We start from the raw sequence: 21,608 nt of genomic DNA on the forward strand, positions 1-21,608 counted from the left end.
CTATGGGAAAAAGCCAAATATTCCCAGATAAAAACTAGAAATAACGTGTCTGAGAAAGTGCTTCTTGATGTGTGGATTCAGCTCACAGAGTTAATCCTTGCTTTTCACTCAGAAGGTTAGAAATGCTCTTTTAGGAGAATCTATGAAGGGATATTTGGGAACCCACAGAAGGCTATGGGGAAAAACTGAATATCCCCAGATAAAAAATAGAAAGAAACTCCCTATGAAACTGCTTTGGGAGGTTTGGATTCATCTGACAGAGTTAAAACTTTCTATTGATTCACCAGGCTGGAAACACTCTTTTTGGAGAATCGGTGATGGGACATTTGAGAGCCCAATGAGGCCTATGGGGCAAAACAGAATATCACCAGATTAAAACTAGAAAGAAGCTATCTGTGAAACTCCTTTGTGATGTGTGGATTAATCTCAGAGAGTTAAACCTTTCTTTTGATTAAGCATGTTGGAATCAGTCCTTTTGTAGAATGTCCAAAGGGACATTTGGGAGTGCACTGAGGCCTATGTTGACAAACTGTATATCCCCAGATAAAAACTAGAAAGAAGTTATCTGTGAAACTGCCTTGTGATGCATGGATTCATCACACAGAGTTAGGCCTTTCTTTTATTTAAGCAGTTTGGAAACACTTTGTAGAATCTGTGAAGGGACATTCAGGAGTGCATTGAGGACTATGGTGAAAAAGAGAATATCCACTGATTAAAAATAGAAAGAAGCTATCTGTGAAACTGCTTTGTGATATGTGGATTCATCTCACAGAGTTAAAACTTTATTTTGATTCAGTAGTTTGGAAACACTGTTTTTGTAGAATCTGTGAAGGGACATTTTGGAGCTCATTGAGGCCTATGGTGTAAAAGAAAATATCCCCAGATAAAAACTAGGAAAATGTTATTTGTGAAACTGTTTTGTGATGTGTCAATTCCTATCACAGAGTGTAAACTTTCTTTTGATTTGGCAGGTTGCAAAGGGTCCTTTGTAGAATCTGCAAGGGGACCTTAAATAGCATATTGAGTTCTATGGTTTCAAACTGAATATCCCCAGATAAGGAATAGAAAGAAGCTTTTTGTGGAACTGCTTTGAGATGTGTGGATTCATCTCACAGAGTTAAATCTTTCTTTTGATACAGCTGTATGGAAACACTGTTTTTTTAGAATCTGCAAAAGGGTATCTGGGAGTGCATTGAGGCCTATAGTGAAAATGTGAATATCCGCAGACAAAAACTAGAAAGAAGCTACCTGTGAAACTGCTTTGTGATGTACGGACTCATTTCTCAGAGTTAAACCTATCTTTTGATTCAGCCATTTGGAAATACTGTTTTTTTAGGATTTGCAAAGGGACATTTAGGGGCCCATTGAGGCCAGTGGGGAGAAACCAAATATCCAGAGATAAAAACTAGAAAGAAACTGTCTGTGAAGCTGCTTTGTCTGTGTGGATTCATGTCTCAAAGGTAAAACTTTCTTTGGATTCAGAAGATTGGCAACACTCTTTGTGGACAATCCATGAAGAAATATTTAAGAGCCCACTGAGGCTTATGAAGGAAAACTGAATATCCCCAGATAAAAACTACAAAAAAGCAATCTGTGAAACTACTCGGTGATGTGTGGATTCATCTCACACAGCCAAACCTGTCTTTAGTTTCAGTAAGTTGGAAGCAGTCTTTTTGTAAAATCTATGAAGGGACATTTGGGAGCCCATTGAGGCCAATGGGGAAAACCCGAATATCCCAGTTAAAAACTAGAAAGAATCCATCTGTGAAACTGCTTTGTGATGTGTCAATTCACCTCCCAGAGTTAAATGTTTCTTTTGATTCTGCAGGTTGAAAACCCTATTTTTGAGAATCTGTGAGGGTACACTTTGTAGCCCATTGAGTCTTATTGGGAAAAACTAGTAATCCCCAGGAAAAAAAAAAAAAGAACTAGAAAGAAGCTCTCGGTAAATTGCTCTGTGATGTGTGGATGCATCTCATTGAGTTAAACCTTTCTTTTGATCCAGCAGGTTGAAAACACTCTTTTTGTAGAATCTGAGAAGAGACATTTGGGAACCCTTTGAGGCCTAGGGGAAAAACTCAATATCCACAGATAAAAATTAGAAACCACGTATTTGTGAAACAGCTTTGTGATTTGTGGTTTCCTCTCACAGAGTTAAACCTCTCTTTTGATCCAGTAGGTTGGAAACACACTTTTTGGAGAATCTGCATAGGAATGTTTTGGAGCCCTTTGAGGCCTATGTGGCAAAATGTAATATGCAGAGATAAAAATGAGAAGAAGCTATCTGTGAAACTGCTTTGTGATGTATGCATTTATCTCAGGGACTTCAAACTTTCTTTTGCTTCAGCAGATTGGAAGCATTCTTTTTGTAAAATCTGTGAAGGGACATCCAGGAGCCCATTGAGGCATATGGGGAAAATTCAAATATCCCCAGATAAAAACTAGATAGAAACTATCTGTGAAAACAGCAACAGCTTTGTGATGTGTGGACTCATCTCACACAGTTAAATCTTTCTGTTGATTTAACAGCTTGGAAACACTCTTTATGGAGAATCTGCAAAAGGACAATCGGGAGCCCATTGAGGCCTATGGGGAAAGACTGAAAATCTCCAGGTAAAAACCAGAAAGAAGCTATCTGTGAAACTGCTTTTTGATGTGTGGATTTATCTCACAGAGTTAAATCTTTCATTTGATTCAGCAGGTTGGAAAGGCTCTTTATGTAGAATCTGCAAAAAGATGTAAGGGAACACGTTTTCGTCTAAGAAGAAACAGCAACTATCCACAGATGAAAACTAGAAAGAAGCTCTCTGAGAAACTGCTTTGTAAAAAGTGGATCAATTTCATAGAGTTAAACCTTTCTTTTGATTCAGCAGGCTGGAAACAATCTAATTGGAGAATCTGCACATTACATTTTGGGGCCCATTGAGGCCTATGGGTAAAAACTGAATATCCCCAGATAAAAACTAGAAAAACACTGTTTGTTAAACTGATTCATGATGTGTCGATTCATCTCACAGAGTTAAAGCCTTGTTTTGATTCAGCAGGTTGGAAATGCTCTTTTTGTAGATTCTGCAAAAAGACATAATGGAGCACATTTTCTTCTAAGAAGAAAAACTGACTATCCACAGATAAAAACTAGAAAGAAATTATCTGAGAAACTGCTTTGTAATAAGTGGATTAATCTTACAGAGTTAAATCCTTCTTTTGATTCAGCAGCCTGGAAACAATCTATTTGGAGAATCTGTGAGGATGTATGTGGGAGCCCATTGAGGCCCATGGGTAAAAACTGAATATCCCCAGGTAAAAACTAGAAAGAAGATATTTCTGAAACTGATTCTTGATGGGTGGATTCAACTCACAGAGTTAAATCCTTCTTTTGATTCAGCGGGTTTTAAACCCTCATTTTGGATAATATGTGAATGAATTTTTTGGAGTGCTTTAAGGCCTATGGGGAGAAGCCAAATATCCACAGTTAAAAACTAGAAAGAAGCTATCTGTGTAACTGCTTTTGTGATGTGTGGATTTGTCTCATGGAGTTAAACTTTTCTTTTTCTTCAGCAGGTTTGAAAAACTCTCTTTGCAGGATCTGCGAAGAGACATTTTAGAACCCATTGAGACCTTTGTGAAAAACAGAATATACCAATGTTAAAACCAGAAAGAAGCTATCTGTGAAACTGTTTTGTGATGTGTGGATTCATCTCACAGAGTTAAATCTTTCTTTTGATTCAAAAGCTTGGAAACAGTTTTTTCAAGAATCTGTGAAGAGATACTTGGGAGCCCATTGAGGCGTATGGGTAAAAACTGAATATTTCCATATAAAAACTAGAAAGAAGCTTTCTGTGAAACTGCTTTGTGATGTGTGCCTTCATCTCACACAGTTAAATCTTTCTTTTGACTTAGCAGGTTGGAAACAATCTTTTTGTAGAATCTGTCAAGAAACATTTGGAAGCCCATTTATGCATAGGGGAAAACTGAATATCCCCAGATAAAAACTAGTAAGAAACTATCAGTGAAACTGCTTTGTCGTGTTTGGATTCTTCTCACAGAGTTAAACCTTTCTTTTGATTTAGTAGATTGGAAAAGCTCTTTTTCGAGAATCTGCAATGGGACATTTTGGAGACCATTGAGGCCTATGGAGGAAAACATATATGACCAGGTAAAAACTAGAAAGAAGCTATCTGTGAATCTGCTTTGTGATGTGTGGATTCCTCTCACTGAGTTCAAGCTTTATTTTGATTAACCAGCCTGCAAAACTCCTTTTGAAGAATCCATGAAATGACAATTTGGAGCCCATGAGGCCTATGGGCAAAACTGTATATACCTGGAAAAAAACTAGTAAGAAGCTATCTGCTAAATGGCTTTGTGATTTGTGATGTGTGGATTCATCTCACAAATTTAAACCTTTCTTTTGATTCAGAAAATTGGAAAAACTCATTTTGTACAATCTGTGAAGGGACATTGGGATCCCACTGAAGCTTATGGGGAAAAACTAAATATCCTCAAATAATAACTAGAAAGACGCTATCTGTGAAACTGCTTTGTGATTTGTGGATTCATCTCACAGTGTTAAATCTTTCTTTGGTTCAGCATGTTGGAAACACTCTTTGGAGAATCTGTGAAAAGACATTTCACGGCCCATTGGGGTTTATGAGGAAAAACCAAATATCCCCAGATGAAAACTACAAAGAAGCTATCTGTGAAACTGCTTTGGGAAGTGTGAATTTATTTCAAAGAGATAAACTTTTCTTTTGAATCAGCAGGTTGTAAACACTCTTTCTGGAGAATCTGTGAAGGGACATTTGAGGGCCCTTTGAGGCCTATGGGGAAAAACTGAATGGGCCCATTTAAAAAGTAGAAACAAGCTATGTGTGAAACTGCTTGATGATGTGTGGATTCATCTCACAGAGTTAAAACTTTTCTTTGATTCAGCACGTTGGAAAAACCCTTTTGGAGAATCTGTGAAGAAACATTTGGGAGCCCATTAAGGCTTAGGGGGAAAACAAAGTTTACCTAAAAAAAAAACTAGTAAGAATCTATCTGGGAAATAGCTTTGTGATGTGTGGATTCATCTTACAAAGTTAAACCTTTCTTTTGATTCAGAAAATTGGAAACACTCAGTTTGTAGTAACTGCAAATGGACATTTAGTAGCCCATTGAAGACTATGGGGAAAAACAAAATATCCCCAGATAACAACTGGAAAGAAGCTATCTGTGAAACTGCTTTGTGATTTATGGATTCATCTCACAGGATTAAACTTTTTGTTTGATTCAGCATTTGGAAACACTCTTTGGAGAACCTGCAAAAAGACATTTAGGAACCCAGTGGGGTTTATGGGAAAAAAACAAATATCTTCAGATGAAAACTAAAAAGAAGCTATCTGTGAAGCTGCTTTGGGATGTGTAAATTCATTTAAAAGAGGTAAACTTTTCTTTTGTTTCAGCAGGTTGGAAGTACTCTTTTTGGAGAATATGCGAAGGGACATTTTGGAGCCCTTTGAAGTCTATGGGGAAAAATTGAATATCCCCAGAAAAAAACTAGAAAGACGCTATCTATGAAACTGGTATTGGATGTGTAGTTTCATCACACGGAGTTAAACCTTTCTTTGGAATCAGTAGTTTGGAAACACTCTTTTTGGAGAACCTGTGAAGGGACATTTGGGAGCCCATTGAGACCTAAGTGAAAAAACGGAATATCCATGGATAAAAATAAGAAAGTACATATGTGTGAAACTGCTTTGTGATGTGTTGATTCATCTCACAGAATTAAAACTTTCTTTTGATTCAGCAGATTGGAAACACTCTTTTTGGAAAATCTGTGAAGAAATATTATGGAGCCCATGGAAGTCAAGGGGGAAAGCAGAATATACTCAGAAAAAAAACTAGTAAGAAACTATCTGTGAAATGGCTTTGTGATGTGTGGATTCATCTCACAAAATTAAACCTTTCTTCTGATTCAGAAAATTCATAACACTCATTTTGTAGAGTCTTAGAAGGGATATTGGGAGCCCATTGAAGCCTATGGGGAAAAACTGAATATCCCCAGATAACAACTAGAAAGAAGCTGTCTGTGAAACTGCTTTATGGTTTGTGGATTCATCTCACAGTGTTAAACCTTTCTTTTGATTGAGCATGTTGGAAACACCGTTTGGAGAATCTGCAAAAAGACATTTGGGAGCCCACTGGGGTTTATGGGGAAAAAAATGACTATCCCCAGATAAAAACTAGAAAGAAGCTATCTGTGAAAAATGCTTTGTGATGTTGAATTCATTTCAAAGAGTTAAACCCTCTTTTGATTCAGCAGGTTGGAAAAACTTTTTTTGGAGATTCTGCTAAGGGATATTGAGGAGCCCTTTGAGGACAATGGGGAAAAACTGAATATCCCCAGATAAAAACTAAAAAGAAGCTATCTGTGAAATTGCTTAGTGATGTGTGGATTCATCTTACAATGTTAAAACTTCCTTTTATTCACGAGGTTGAAAACACGTTTTTGAACTATTTGCAAAGGGTTATTTTGGAGCCCATTGAGCCTTATGGGGAAAAATGGTTTATCCCCAGTTAAAAACTAGAAAGAAGCCATGTGTGGAATAGCTTTGTGATGTATCAATTCATCTCCCAGAGATAAACATTTCTTTTTATTCAGCAGGTTGGAAACCCTCTTTTTGGAGAATCTGTGAAGGAACATTTCATAGCCCATTGAATCCTATTTGGAAAAACTGAATATTCCTAGAAAAAAACTGGAAAAAAGCTATCTGTGAAACTGCTTCATGATATGTCAATTCAGCTCGCAGAGGTAAAATTTCTTTTGATTCAGCAGGTTGGAAACTATTATTATAGGATCTTCCAAGGAACACTTGGGAGCCCATTAAGGCCTATGGGGCAAAACAAAATATCCCCCCAAAAAAACTGGAAAGAATCTATTGTTGAAACTGCTTTGTGATGTGTGGATTCATCTCACAGGTTTAAACCTTTCTTTTGATTCAGCAGATTGGAAACACTCTTTTCAGAGAATCTGCAAAGGGACAGCTCAGAGACCAATGTGGCCTTTGGGGAAAAACCTAATATCCCCAGATAAAAACTAGAAAGAAGCTATTGGTGAAACTGATTTCTGATGTGTGGATTCATCTCTCAGAATTAAAGCTTTCTTTTAATTCATCAGCTTTAAAACACGGCTTTTGCAGAATCTGTGGAAAGACATTTTTGATCCGATTGACACCTATGTGCAAAATGGAATATACCTAGAATAAAATGATTAAGAAGCTATCTGAGGAATGGCTTTGTGATATGTGGATTCATCTCACAAAGTTAAACCTTTCTTTTGAATCAGTAAATTGTAAACACTCATTTTGTACAATCTGCAAAGGGACATTGGGAGTCCACTCAAGCCTATGAAGGTAAACTGAACATCCCCAGATAACAAATAGAAAGAAGCTGTCTGCGAAACTGCTTTGGGATTTGTGGATTCATCTCACAATGTTAATCTTTTTTTTTTTGATTCATCATATTTGAAGCACTCTTTGGAGAATCTGCAAAAAGGCATTTTGGGACCAATTGGGGCTTATGGCGAAAAAAATGAATATCTTTAGATAAAAAATAAAAAGAAGCTATCTGTGAAACTGCTTTGGGAGATGTGAATTCATTTCAAAGAGTTAAACCTTTCTTTTGATTCAGCAGGTTGGAAATGCTCTTTTTGGAGAATCTGCAAAGGGACACATGGGAGCCCTTTGAAGCCTGTGAGTAAAAACTGAATATCCCCAGATAAAAACTAGAAAGAAGCTATGTGTGAAACTGCCTGGTGATGTCTGGATTCATCTCACAGAGTTAAAACTTTCTTTTCATTCACCAGGTTGGAAACACTCTTCTTGAAGTATTTGTGAAGGGACACTTGGGACCCCATTGAGGTCTATGGGGAAAAACAGAATGTCCCCAGTTAAAAACGAGAAAGAAGCCATCTGTGAAACTGCTTTCTTATGTAACAATTCGTCTCCCTGAGTTAAACAATTCATTTGATTCAGCAGTTTGGAAAAACTCTTTCTGGGGAGCCTGCAAAAGGACATTTTGTAGCCCATTGAATCCTATTATGAAAAACTGAATATCCTCAGAATTAAAGCTATCTGTGAAATTGCTTTGTGATGTGTGGATTCATCTCAAAGAGTTAAATCTTTGTTTTGATTCAGCAGGTTGGAAATACTCTTATTATAGAATCTGTGACAGGACATTTGGGAGCCCAGTAAGGCATAAGGGGCAAAACGGAATATCCCCCCAAAACAACTAGAAAGAATCTATCTGTGAATCTGCTTTGTGATGTGTGGATTCATCCAACAAAGTTAAACCTTTCTTTTATTTCAGCAGGTTGGAAACACTCTTTTTGGTGAATCTGGGAAAAGACCTTTGGGAGCCCATTCCAGCCTATGGAGAAAGAGAAAATATCCCCAGATTAAAAACTGTAAATAAGTTCTCTGTGAAACTGCTTTATGATGTTTGGTGTCACCTCACAGAGTTAAACCTTTCTTTTGATTCAGCAGGTTGGAAGCTCTCTTTTTGGACAATCTGCAAAGGCATATTTGGGAGCCCATTGAGGCCTAAGGGAAAAACTGAATATCCCCAGTTAAAAATGAGAAAGAAGCTCTCTGTGAAACTGTTTCATGAAGCGGGGATTCATTTAACAGAGATATACCTTTCATTTGATTCAGAAGTCTGGAAACACTCTTCTTGGAGAACATGTGAAGGGACATTTATGAGCCCATTTAGGCCTATGGAAAGAAACTGAATATCCCCATATAGAAATTAGAAAGAAGCTATCTGTGAAACTGCTATATGATGTGTGGATTCGCTTCACAGAGTTAAAGCTTTCTTTTCATTCCGTAGGCTGAAACACTCTTTTTATAAAATTTGCGAAGGGACATTTGGGAGCCCATTGAATCCTATGGGGAAAAACAGAGTATCCCTAGATAGAAACTAGAAAGAAGCTATCTGTGAAACTGCTTTGTGATGTGTGGATTCATCTCACAGTGTTATACCTGTCTTTTGATTTTGCAGATTGGAGACATGCTTTTTGGAAAGTCTTTGAAGAGACATTTAAAATGCCATTGAGGCCAATGAACGAAAACTGAATATCGCTAAATAAAAACTGGAAAGAAGCTATCTGTGAAACTACTTGATGATTTGTGGATTCATCCTGCAGAGTTAAAGCTTTCTTTTGTTTTAGCCAGAGGGAAGCACTCTTTTGCTCCAGCAGGATGGAAGCACTCTTTTTTAAAAGTCTGTGAAGGGACATTTGGGAGCCCATCGAGGCATATAGGAAAATAGATAAAAATTATAAAGAAGCTATCTTTGAAACTGCTTTGTGATGTGTGGCTTCATCTCACAGAGTTAAATATTTCCTTTGATTCAACAGGTTGGAATCACTCTTTTTTTTTTTTGAGGTGGATTCTTGCTCTGCCACCCAGGCTGGAGTGCAGTGGTCTGATCTCGGCTCACTGCAAGCTCTGCCTCCCGGGTTCATGCTATTCTCCTGCCTCAGCCTCCTGAGTAGCTGGGACTAAAGGTGCCCACCACCATGCATGGCTAAATTTTTTTTATTTTTAGAAGAAACGAGGTTTCACCATGTTAGCTAGGATTGTCTCAATCTCCTGACATTGTGATCTGCCTGCCTCAGCCTCCCAGAGTGCCAGGATTACAGGCATGAGCCATTGTGCCCAGTGGTAACCACTCTTTATGGAGACTCTGTGAAGAGACAATTGGGAGTAAATTGTGGCCTAACAGGAAAAACCGAATATCTCCAGATAAAAACCAGAAAGAAGCTATCTATCTGTTAAACTGCTTTGGGATGTGTGGATTTATCTCACAGAGTTAAACCTTTGTTTTGATTCAGCAGGTTGGAAACACATTGTAGAATATTCAAAAGGACATTTGGGAGCACATTGTAGGCCTAAGGGGAAAAAAAGAATGTCCACAGATGAAAACTAGAAAGAAGCTATCTGTGAAATTGCCTTGCCATTTGTGGATTCACCGTACAGAGGCAAACCTTTCCTTTGATTCAGCAGTTTGGAAACACTCTTTTTGGAGAATCTTTGAAGTGATATTTGGGAGCCCATTGAGGCCTATGGGGAAAAGCTGAACAACTTCAGATAAAAATTAAAAGAAGCTACATCTGAAACTGATATTTGAGGTGTGAATTCAAGTCCCAGAGAATGTGCAAAAAGACATTAGAAAGCCCATCGAGACCTATAGGGAAAACCCCAATATGCCCAGATAAAACTGAAAGGAAACTATACATAAAACTGATTTTTGATATATGGATTCAACTGACATAGTTAAACCATTCTTTTGATTCAGAAGGTTGGAAACACTTTTCTGGAGATTCTGCAAAGGGACATTTTGGAGCTCAGTGAGGGCTATGGTGAAAACTTGAATATCCCCAGGTAAAAACTAAAAAGAAGTGATACAAGAAACTGTTGTGTGATGTTTGGATTCATCTCACAGAGTTAAAACTTTCTCTTGATTGATCAGCCTAGAAACACTCTATTTTGTGAAATCTGTGAAAGGACTTTTGGCCATTGAGGCCTAAGAGGTAAAAGAGATTATCCCAGAATAAAAACTAGAGGATAGTAATTTCTGAAACTGCTTTGTGACAGGTAGATTCATCTCACAAGGTAAACCTATCTTTTCAATCAGTAAGTTGGAAGCATTCTTTTTCTAGAATCTGTGAGGGGACATTTTGAAGCCCATTGAGGCCTATGGGAAAAACCAAATTTCACCAGATAAAAAATAGAAAGAAGCTACTTGTGAAGTTGCTTTCTGATGTGTGGATTCATCTCACAGAATTAAACGTTTCTGTTGATTCAGCAGGTTGGACACACTCTTTTTCGAAAATCTGCAAAGGGAAATTTGGAAGCCAATGAGGCCTATGGGGAAAATTTTAATATCCCAAGATAAAAACTAGAAAGAAGCTTTTGGTGAAAATGCTTTGTTATGTGTGGATTAACCTCACTGACTTAAACATTTCCTTTCATTCAACAAGTTTGACACACTCTTTTTGTAGAATCTACGAAGGGTCATTTAGGAGCCCATAGGGGCCTATGGGGAAAAACTGAATATCCCCAAATAAAAAACTAGAAAAAATCACTCTGTGAAACTACTTTGTGATGTGTGGATTCATCTCACAGAGTTACAACCCCTTTTTTGATGCAGCAGGTTAGAAATACTCTTTTTGATGTATTTGTGAAGGGACATTGGGAGCCCATTGTGACCTATGAGGAAAAACTGAATATCCCCAGATTAAAAACTAGAAGAAAAATCATCTGTTAAACTGCTTTCTGATGTGTGGATTCATCTCACAGTGTTAAACCTTTCTTTTCTTTCTGCAGGTTGGAAACACTCTTCTTGGAGAATCTGCAAAGGGACATTTGGTAGCCCATTTAGTCCTATTGGGATAAACCGAATATCCCCAGAAAAAAAAATTAGAAAGAAGTTATCTGTGAAACTGCTTTGTGATGTGTGGATTCATCTCACAGAGTTAAACCTTTCTATTGATACAGCAGGCTGGAAACACTCTTTTTGTAGAATCTGAGAAGAGACATTTGGGAACTTATTGAAACCTATGAGGAAAAACCTCAATATCCACAGATAGAGATAAGAAAGAAGCTCTTAGTGAAACAGCTTTATGAAGCATAGATTGATCTCAAAGAGTTAAAACTTTCTTTTGATTCAGCAGGCTGGAAATACTGTTTTTGGTGAATCTGCATAGGGATATTTTGGGGCCCTTTGAGGCCTACGTGGCACAAAAAAATATACACAGGTAAAAACTAGAAGAAGCAATATGTGAAACTGCTTTGTGATGGATGCATTCATCTCTGAGATTTCAAACTTTATTTTGATTTAGCAGGTTTGAAACACTCTTTTTGGAGAATCTGTGAAGGAACATTTACGAGCCTTTTGTGGTCTATGTGGAAAAACAGGATATGCCCAGATTACCACTAGAAAAAAGCTATCCGTGAGACCGCTTTGTGATGCGCAGATTCAGCCCACAGGGTTAACCTTTTCTTTGGTTCAGCAAGTTGGAAACACTGTTATAGGATATGTGAAGGGACATTTTGATCCCATTAATGCCTGTGGGGCATAACCAAATATCCCCAGAAAAAGACAAAGAAGGAGGTATCTGTGAAACTGTTTTGTGATGTGTGGATTCATCCAACAGAGGTAAACTTTCTTTTGATTAAGCAGGTTAAAAACAGTCTTTTTCTTGTGAATCTGTGAAGGGACTTTTGGGAGGCCATTGAGGCCTATGGAGAAAAACAGAATATCCCCAGATAAAAACTAGAAAGAAGCTCTCTGTGAAGCTGCTTTGTGATTTTTGGTTTCAACTCACAGCGGTAAACCATTTATTTTGATTTAGAAGGTTGGAAAATCTCTTTTTGGAGAATCTGTGAAGCAACATTTTGGAGCCCATTGAGGCCAATGGGGAAATACTAAATATCCCCAGATAAAAACTAGAAATAAAGTATCTGTGAAAATTATTTCCGATGTGTGGATTAACCTAACAAAATTAGATCTTTCTTTTGATTCAGCAGGTTGGAAAAACTCTTTTTAAAGGATCTGTGAAGGGACATTTGGGACCCCATTGAGACCTATGAAGGAAAACTGAAAATCCCTAAATAAAAAGCAGAAAGATGTTACCTGTGAAACTGCTTTGTGATGTGTGGATTCATCTCAGAGTTAAACCTTTCTTTTGATTCAGCAGGTTGGAAATTCTCTTTTTGGAAAATCGGTGATGAGTCATTTGGGAGTCCTTTGAGGCCTATGGAGAAAAACTGAATATCCCCGATAAAAACTGGAAAGAAGCTATCTGTGAGACTACTAGGAGATGTGTGGATTCATCTCACAGAGTTAAACCTTTCTTTTATTGCAGCAGGTTGGAAGCACTCTTTTTTAAGAATCTGTGAAGGGACATTTGGGAACCCATTGAGGCATACAGGAAAACCCAAATATCCCCAGATAAAAACTAGAAAGAAGCTATATTTAAAATGGCTTTTTGATGTGTGGATTCATCTCACAGGGTTAAACCTTTCTTTTGATTCAGCATGTTGTAAACACTATTTCTGTAGAATCTGTGAAGGGACATTTCAGAGCACATTGCATCCTATGCTGAAAAAGAGAAAATCCCCAGATAAATACCAGAAACAAGCTACCTATGAAACTGATTTGAGATGTGTGGATTCTTCTCACAGAGTTTAACCTTTCTTTTAATTCAGCTGGTTGGAAACCGTCCTTTTTTAGAATATGTGAAAGGACATTTTGGAGTACATTGAGGCCAGTGGTGACAAACCAAATAACTCCAGATAAAAAGTAGAAGGAAGCTATATGTGAAACTGCTTTGTGATGTATGGATTCATCTTACAGAGTTAAACCTTCCCTTAATTCAACAGGCTGGAAATACTCTCTTTGAAGAATCTGTGAAGAGTTATTTTGGAGCCCATTGGGGCCTATGTGGAAAAACCAATATCTCCAGATAAAAACGACAAAGAAACAAGCTGTTAAACTGCTTTGTGATGTGTGGATTGATCTCACAGAATTGAAGCTTTCTTTTCATTCAGAAGATTGCAAACACTCTTTTTGGAGAATCTGCAAAAAGACATTTGGGTGCCCATCAAGGCCTATGGAAAAAAATTGATTTATGCCTAGATAACACTAAAAAGAAGTTATGCATAAAAACGTTTTTTATGTGTTGATTCAACTCACAGAGTTAAACCACTCTTTTGATTCAGCAGATTGGAAACACTTTGTTTGGAGATTCAGTGAAGGGACATTTTGGAGCCAATTTAGGCCTACAAGAAAAAACTGAATATTTCCAGAAAAACTATGAAGAAGCTTTCTGATGTGTGGATTCATCTCACAGAGACCAACCTTCCTATTGATTCTTTGGCTTGGTAACACTGTTTTTAGAGAATCTGTGAGGAAACATTTGGGAGCACATTGAGGCCTAGGGGGAGAAACAAAATATCCCCACATACAAACTACAAAGAAGCTATCTGTGAAACTGCTTTGTGATGTGTGGATTCGTCACACAGAGTTGAATTTTCTTTTGATTCTAGGGATTGGAAGCACTCTTCGGAGAATTGCTGAAGGGCCATTTAAAAGTCCTTTGAGGCCTACAGGAAAAAATGGAATATTCCTAAATAAATGCTAGGAAGAAGCTACCTGTGAAACTGCTTTGTGATATGTGGATTCATGTCACAGATTTAAACCTGCCTTTTGATTCAGCAGATTGGAAAGACTTTTTTTGTAGAAATTGTGAAGTGACATTTGGGAGCCCTTTGAGGCCTATGGGGAAAATATGACTATTTTCAGATAAAAACTTGAAAAAAAGCTAACTGTGAAACTGCTTGGTGATGTGTTGGTTCATCTCACAGAGTTAAAACTTACTTTTGATTCAAAAGGTTAGAAACACTCTTTTTCGAGTATTTGTGAAAGGACACTTGGGAGCCCTTTGAGACCTATGGGAAAAAACTGAATATCTCCAGATAAAAACTAGAAAGATGCCAACTGTGCAACTGCTTTCTAATTTGTGGATTCATCTCACAGAGTTAAACCTTTCTTTTTAATCAGTAGGTTGGAAACATTCTTTTTGTAGAATATGTGAAGGGACGTTTTGGAGTCCATAGAGGCCTATGGAAAGAAACCTAATATCCCCAGATAAAAACTAGAAAGAAGCTATCTGTGAAAGCGCTTTTTGCTTTGTGGATTCATCTTACACATTTAATTTTTGCTTTCAACTTAGCAGGTTGTAAACATTATTTTTGGAGAATTTACAAAGAAACATTTGGGAGCCCACTGAGGACTATGGGAAAAAAAAACAGAATATACCCAGATAAAAAGTACAAAGAAGCTATCTGTGAAACTGCTTTGATTTGTGTGGATTAAACTCACATAGTTAAACATTTCTTTTGATGAAGCAGATTGGAAACTTTATTTGCAGAATTTTCAAAAGGTCATTTGGGAGCCAAATGAGGCCTATGGGGAAAACTGAATATCTCCAGCTACAAACTAGAAAGAAGCTTTCTGTGATACTTCTTGGTTATGTGTGGATTAGTCTCACAGGGTTAAACCTTTCCTTTGGTTCAGCACGTTGGAAACACTCTTTATAGAGAATATGCTAAGGGACGTTTTGGAGCACATTGAGGCCTAAGGGGAAAAACAAAATAACCCCAGATAAAAAACTAGAAAGAAGCCATCTGTGAAACAGCTTTGTGATGTGTGAATTCATCACACAGAGTTAAATGTTCTTTTGATATGCACTTTGAAAGCACCCTTTTTGGAGAATCTGTGAAAGGACATTTTAGAGCTCATTGAGGTGTGAGGGAATAAACTGAATATTCCTACAAAAAACTAGAAAAAAATAGTCTGTGAAACTGCTTTGTGATGTGTGGTTTCATCTCACAGAATTAAACTTTTCTTTTGATTCACCACGTTTGAAACACTCTTTTTGGATAATCTGTGAAGGGACACTTGAGAGCCCTTTGAGGCCTACGGGGGAAAACCACATAATTCCAGATAAACTAGAGAGAAGCTGTATTTGGAAATGGTTTTTAATGTGTGGATTCAACTCACAGAGTTAAAACTGTTTTGATTCAGCATGGTGGAAACACTCTTTTTGGAGAATCTGCAAAGGGACATTTGAGAGCCCATTGAGGCCTGTGGGAAAAAAATGAATATGCCCTGATAAAAATAAGAAAGAAGATATCTGTGAAACTGCCTTGTGATGTGTGGATTCATCTCACAGAATTAAACCTTTGTTTTCATTCAGCAGTTTGGGAACACTGTTTTTATAGAATCTGTGAATGGACATTTGGGACTGCATTGAGGCCTATGGTGAAAAATTGAATGTCCCCAGATAAAAACTAGAAGGAAGCTATCAAATAAATTGCTTTGGGATGTGTGGATGGATCTCACATAATTCAAACTTCCTTTTGATTCAGCAGTTTAGAAACATTTGTTTTGTAGAGTCTGCAAAGGGAAATTTGAAAGCTCATTTAGGCCTGTGGTGAAAAAGTAAATATCCTAGATAAAAACTAAGAAGAGGTTATTTGTAAAACTGCTTTGTGATGTGTGGCTTCATCTCACTGAGCTAAACCTTTCTTTTGATATAGCAGGCAGGAAAGAGTTGTTTTGTAGACTCTGAGAAGGGACAATTGGCAGCACCTTGGGGCCTATGGTGACAAACTGATAGTGTCTGCACATAAAAACTAGAAAGAAGCTATAAAACAACTTTGTGATGTGTGGATTCATCTCTCAGAGTTATACTTTTTTTGTAATTCAGCACTTTGGAGATACTGTTTTTGTAGAATCTGTGAAGGGATATTTGGGAATGCATTGAGGCCTATGGTGAAAAAGCAAATATCTCCAGAAAAAAAACTAGAAAAAAGGTCTACCTGAAATTGTTTTGTGATGTGTAAATTCATCTCTCAAATTTAAAACTCTCTTTTTATTCCTCAGTTTGGAAACACTGCTTTTTTGTAGAATCTGCGAAGGGACATTGGGGAGCTCATTGAGGCCTATGGTGAAAATGTGAATATCCCAAGATAAAAACTACAGGGAAGCTTTCTGTGAAACTACTTTGCAATTTGTGGATTCATCTCACAAATTGAACCTTTCTTTTGATTCAGCAGTTTGGAAAAACTGTTTTTGTAGAGTCTGCGAAAAGACATTTGGGAGCTCAATGGGGCCTATAGTGAAAAAGCGAATATCCCCAGATAAAAATGAGAACAAAGTTATTTGTGAAACTGCTTTTTGATGTATGGATTCCTCTCACAGAAGTAAAACTTTCTTTTGATTCAGGAGACTGCAAACATTCTTTTGGTTTGATCTGCAAAGGGACATTTGGTAGCACATTGAGGTCTATGGTGACAAACCTAATATCCGCAGATAAAAACTAGAAAAAAGATATCTGTGAAACTGCTTCATGATGTGTGGTTTTGACTCAGAGTTAAACATTTATTTTGATACAGCAGTTTGGAAACACTGTTTTTGTAGAATCTGTGAAGGGATATTTGGGAGTGCATTGAGGCCTATGGTGAAAAAGTGAATGTCCCCTGGTAAAAACTATAAAGAACTTCTCTGTGAAACTGCTGTCTGATGTGTAGATTCATCTCACAGAGTTAAAACTTTATGTTGATTCAGCAGTTGGAAACACTGATTTTGTAGAACCTGTGAAGAAACATTTGGGAGCACATTTTAGGCTTACGGTGAAAAAGAAAATGTCTCCAGATAAAATCTAGAAAGAAGCTATCTGTGAAATTGCTTTGTAGTGTTTTGATTCATTGCAGAGAGCTAAACATTTCTTTTGATTCAGCTGTTTTGAAATACTGTATTTGTAGAATCTGCAAAGGGACATGTAGGCCTATGGTGAAAAAGGAAATATCCCCATATAAAAACTAGAAAAAAGCTATCTGTGAAACTGCTTTGGGATATGTGGATTCATCTAACAGAGTTAAGCCTTTCCTTTGACTTAGCAGTCTTAAACCACTGTTTTTGTATAATCCGCAGAGTGATATTTTGAAGCTCATTGATGCCTATGGTGAAAAAGGAAATATCCCCATATAAAAATTGAAACTGCTTCATTATGTGTGGATTCATCTCACAGAGTTAAACATTTCTTTTTATACAGCAGTTTTGAAACACTGTTTTTGTAGAATCTGTGAAAGGACATTTGGGAGCACTTTGATGCCAAAGGTGAAAAAGCAAATATCCCTAGATGAAAACTAGAAAGGAGCTGTTTGTGCAGCTGCTTTGTGATGTGTGGATTCTTCTCACACATTTAAATCTTTTTTTTCTTATTCAGCAGGTTGCAAGAAGTTTTTTTTTTTTTTTTTTTTGTAGAATCCGCAAAGGGATATTTGGTAGCCCATTGAGGCATATGGTGATAAACAAAACATTTCCAGATAAAAATTAAAAAGAAGTTATCTGTGAAACTGCCTTGTGATGTGTGGATTCATCTCACTGGGTTATACCTTTCCTTGATTTCAACAGTTTGTAGACACTGTTATTGTAGAATCTGTGAAGGCATCTTTGGGAGTGCATTGAGGCCTGTGGTTTAAAAGCAATTACCCCCAGAAAAAAAAAAAAAACTTGAAAGAAGCATACATGAAACTTCTTTGAGATATTGATTCATCTCAAAGACTTACAACTTTCTTTTGATTCAGCAGTTTGGTAACACTGTTTTTGTAGAATCTGAAAAGGGACATTTGGGAAGCATTGAGGTCTACGGTGAAACTGTGAATATCCCAAGATAAAAACTAGAAGGAAGCTCTCTGTGAAATTTCTTCATTATGTTTGGATCCATCCCACAGAGTTAAACTTTTCTTTTGATTCAGCAGTTTGGAAACACTGTTTTTGTAGAATCTGGGATCAACATTTGGGAGCTCATTGAGGTCTATGGTGAAAAAGCAAATATCCACGGATAAAAGCTAGAACAAAGTTATTTGTGAAACTGCTTTTTGATGTGTGGATTCAACTCACAAAGTTAAACAATTCTTTTGATTCAGTAGTTTTGAAACACTGTTTTTGTAGAATCTGTGAAGTGACATTTGGGAGCTCATTGAGACCTATGGTGAAAAAACGAATATCCTCAGACAAAAACTAGACAGAAGCTATCTGAGAAACTGCTTTGTGATGTGTGTATTCAGCTCACAGAGTTAAACCTGTCTTTTAATTCAGCAGGTTAAAAACTCTCTTTTTGGAGAATCTGTGAAGGGACATTTGGGAGCCCTTTGGTGCCTATGGGGAAAAATTGAATATCCCCAGATGAAAACAAAAAGAAGCAACCTGTGAAACTGCTTTGTGATGTGTATATTCATCTCACAGAGTTAATCTTTTCTTCTAATGTAGCAGTTTGGAAATACTATTTTTGTAGAACCTCTGAAGGGACTTTTGGGAATACATTGAGGCCTATGTTGAAAAAAGTGAGTATCTCTAGATAGAAACTAGAAAGGATCTATGTGTGAAACTACTTTGTAATGTGTGGATTGATCTCAGAGTTATAATTTTCTTTTGATTCTGCAGCTTGGAAACACTCTTTTTGGAGAATCTAGAAAAGGATATTTACACGTCCATGGAGTCCAATGGGGGAAAACTGAATATCCTCATATAAAAACTAGAAAGAAGGTATCTGTGAAATGACTTTTTGATGTGTAGATTCAGCTCAAAGAGCTAAACCTTTCTTTTGATTTATCAGGTTGGAAATACTCTTTTTGGAGAATCTGCATAGTAACATTTGGGAGGCAAATGGGTAAAAATTGATTATCCCCAGATATAAACTAGAAAGAAGGTATCTTTGAAACTGCTTTGTGATGTTTCAATTGACCTCAGAAAATTAAACTTTACTGTTGATTCAGTAGCTTGAAAACACTCTTTTTAGAGAATAAGCAAAAGGACTATTGGGCACCCATGTAGGCCATTGGGAGAAAACTGAATATCCCCATATAAAAACTAGAAAGAAGCTATCTGTGAAACTGTTTTGTGATGCATGTATTCATCTCACAGAGTTAAAATTTTCTTCCGATTCAATAGTTGGAAACATTCTTTTTGTATAATCTGCTTAGGGACATTTCAGAACTCATTGAGGCATACGGGGAAAAACTGAATATCCTCCAGTAAAGACTACCAAGAAGCTCTCTGTGAAACTACTTTGTGATGTGTGGCTTCATCTCACAGATTTCAAACTTTATTTTAATTCACCATGTTGTAAACAATCTTTTTGGAGAATCTGCAAAGGGACATTTTGGAGCCCATAGTTGCCTAAGGGGTAAAACAGAATATTCTCAGATAAAAACTACAAATAAGCTATCTGTGAAACTGCTTTGTGATGTGTGGATTTATCTCACAGAGTTTAACCTTTCTTGTTATTCAGCAAGGTGGGAATAATCTCTTTGGAGAATCTGTGAAGGAAAATTTAAGAATTCTTTGAGGCCTACGTGGAAAAACCAAATATCCCCAGATAACAAGAAGCTATCATTGAACTGCTTTTTAATATGTGGATTAAACTCACAGATTTAACCATTTTTAAATTCAGCAGGTTGGAAAGCTTCACTTTGGAGAATGTGCGAAGGAACATTTGGGTGCCAATTGAAGCCTATGGGGAGAATCTGAATATCTTCAGATAAAACTAGAAAGAAGCTATCTGTGAAACTGCTATGTGATGTGTGGATTAATCTCACATACTGAAATTTTCCTTTTGATTCAGCAGGTTGGAATCACTATTTTTGTACAATCTGCAAAGGGAAATTTGGGAGCCCATTTAGGCCTATGGAAAAAAACAAATATCCCTAGATAAAAACTATAAAGAATCTCCTGGTGAAGCTGCTTTGTGATGGTTGGATTCATATCACAGAGTTAAACTTTTATTTGGATCCAGCAGTTTGGAAGCACTGTTTTTGTAGAATCTGTGCAGGAACATTTGGGAACTTATTGAGGCCTATCAGGAAAAACTGAATATCCCCAGATAAAAACTACAAACAAAGTATCTGAGAAAGCCCTTTGTGGTATGTGGATCCTTCTCACACAGTTATATCATTCTGTTGATTCATCAGGTTTGAAACACTCTTTTCCTAGGATCATTGGAGGGATATTTGGAATCTCATTGAGGCCTATGGAGAAAAACCAAATATCCTCAGATAAAACTAGAAAGAAGCTATCTGTGAAAATGCCTTGTGATCTGTGGATTCGTCTCACAGAGTTTAACCTATCAGCTATTCAGCAGGTTGGAAACACTCTTTTTGGATAATCTGTGAAGGGACATTTGGGAGCCCTTTGAGGTCTATGGGAAAAACAAAATATCCTGAGATTAAAACTAAAAAGAAGATATCTCTGAAACTGCTTTGTGATGTGTGGATTCATCTCACAGAGTTAAAACTTTCACTTGATTCAAAAGGTTAGAAACACTGTTTTTAGTGTATTTGCACAGGGACAGTTAGGAGCCCATTGAGGCCTATGGGGAAAAGCTGAATATCCCCCAATAAAAACTAGAAAGAAGCTATCTGTGAAACTGCTTTGTGATGTGTGGAGTCATCTCACAGAGTTATTTTTTTTTTAATTCTGCAGCTTGGAAACACCCTTTTTAGAGAATATGTGAATGGAAATTTGAGAGTCCATTGAGACCTGAGGGGAAAAACCAAATATACCTAGATAAAAATTAGAAAGAAGCTATCTGTAACTGCTTTGTTATGTGTGGATTCTTCTCACAGAGAGAAGCCATTCTTTTGATTCAGCAGGTTGGAAAGACTCTTTTTGGAGAATCTGCAAAGGGACATTTAAGAGCCCATTGAGGCCTATGTGGAATTACTGAATGCCCTAGATAGATTCTGGAAAGAAGCTACCTGTTAAACTGTGTTGTGATGTGAAGGCTAATACCACATATTTAGATTTTTTTTGATTCAGCAGGTTTGAAACACTCTTTTTGTTGAATCTGTGATGGGACATTTTGGACCTCATTGAGGTCTAGGAGGAAATACTGAATTTCCCTAGATAAAAACTAGAAAGAAGGTATCTGTTAACTGCTTTGTGATGTGTGGATTCAACTCACATATTTAAACTTTTCTTTTGATTCAGCAGGTTGA

Source organism: Pan paniscus, chromosome 18, assembly GCF_029289425.2.
Source record: "Pan paniscus chromosome 18, NHGRI_mPanPan1-v2.0_pri, whole genome shotgun sequence".
NCBI lineage: Eukaryota > Metazoa > Chordata > Mammalia > Primates > Hominidae > Pan > Pan paniscus.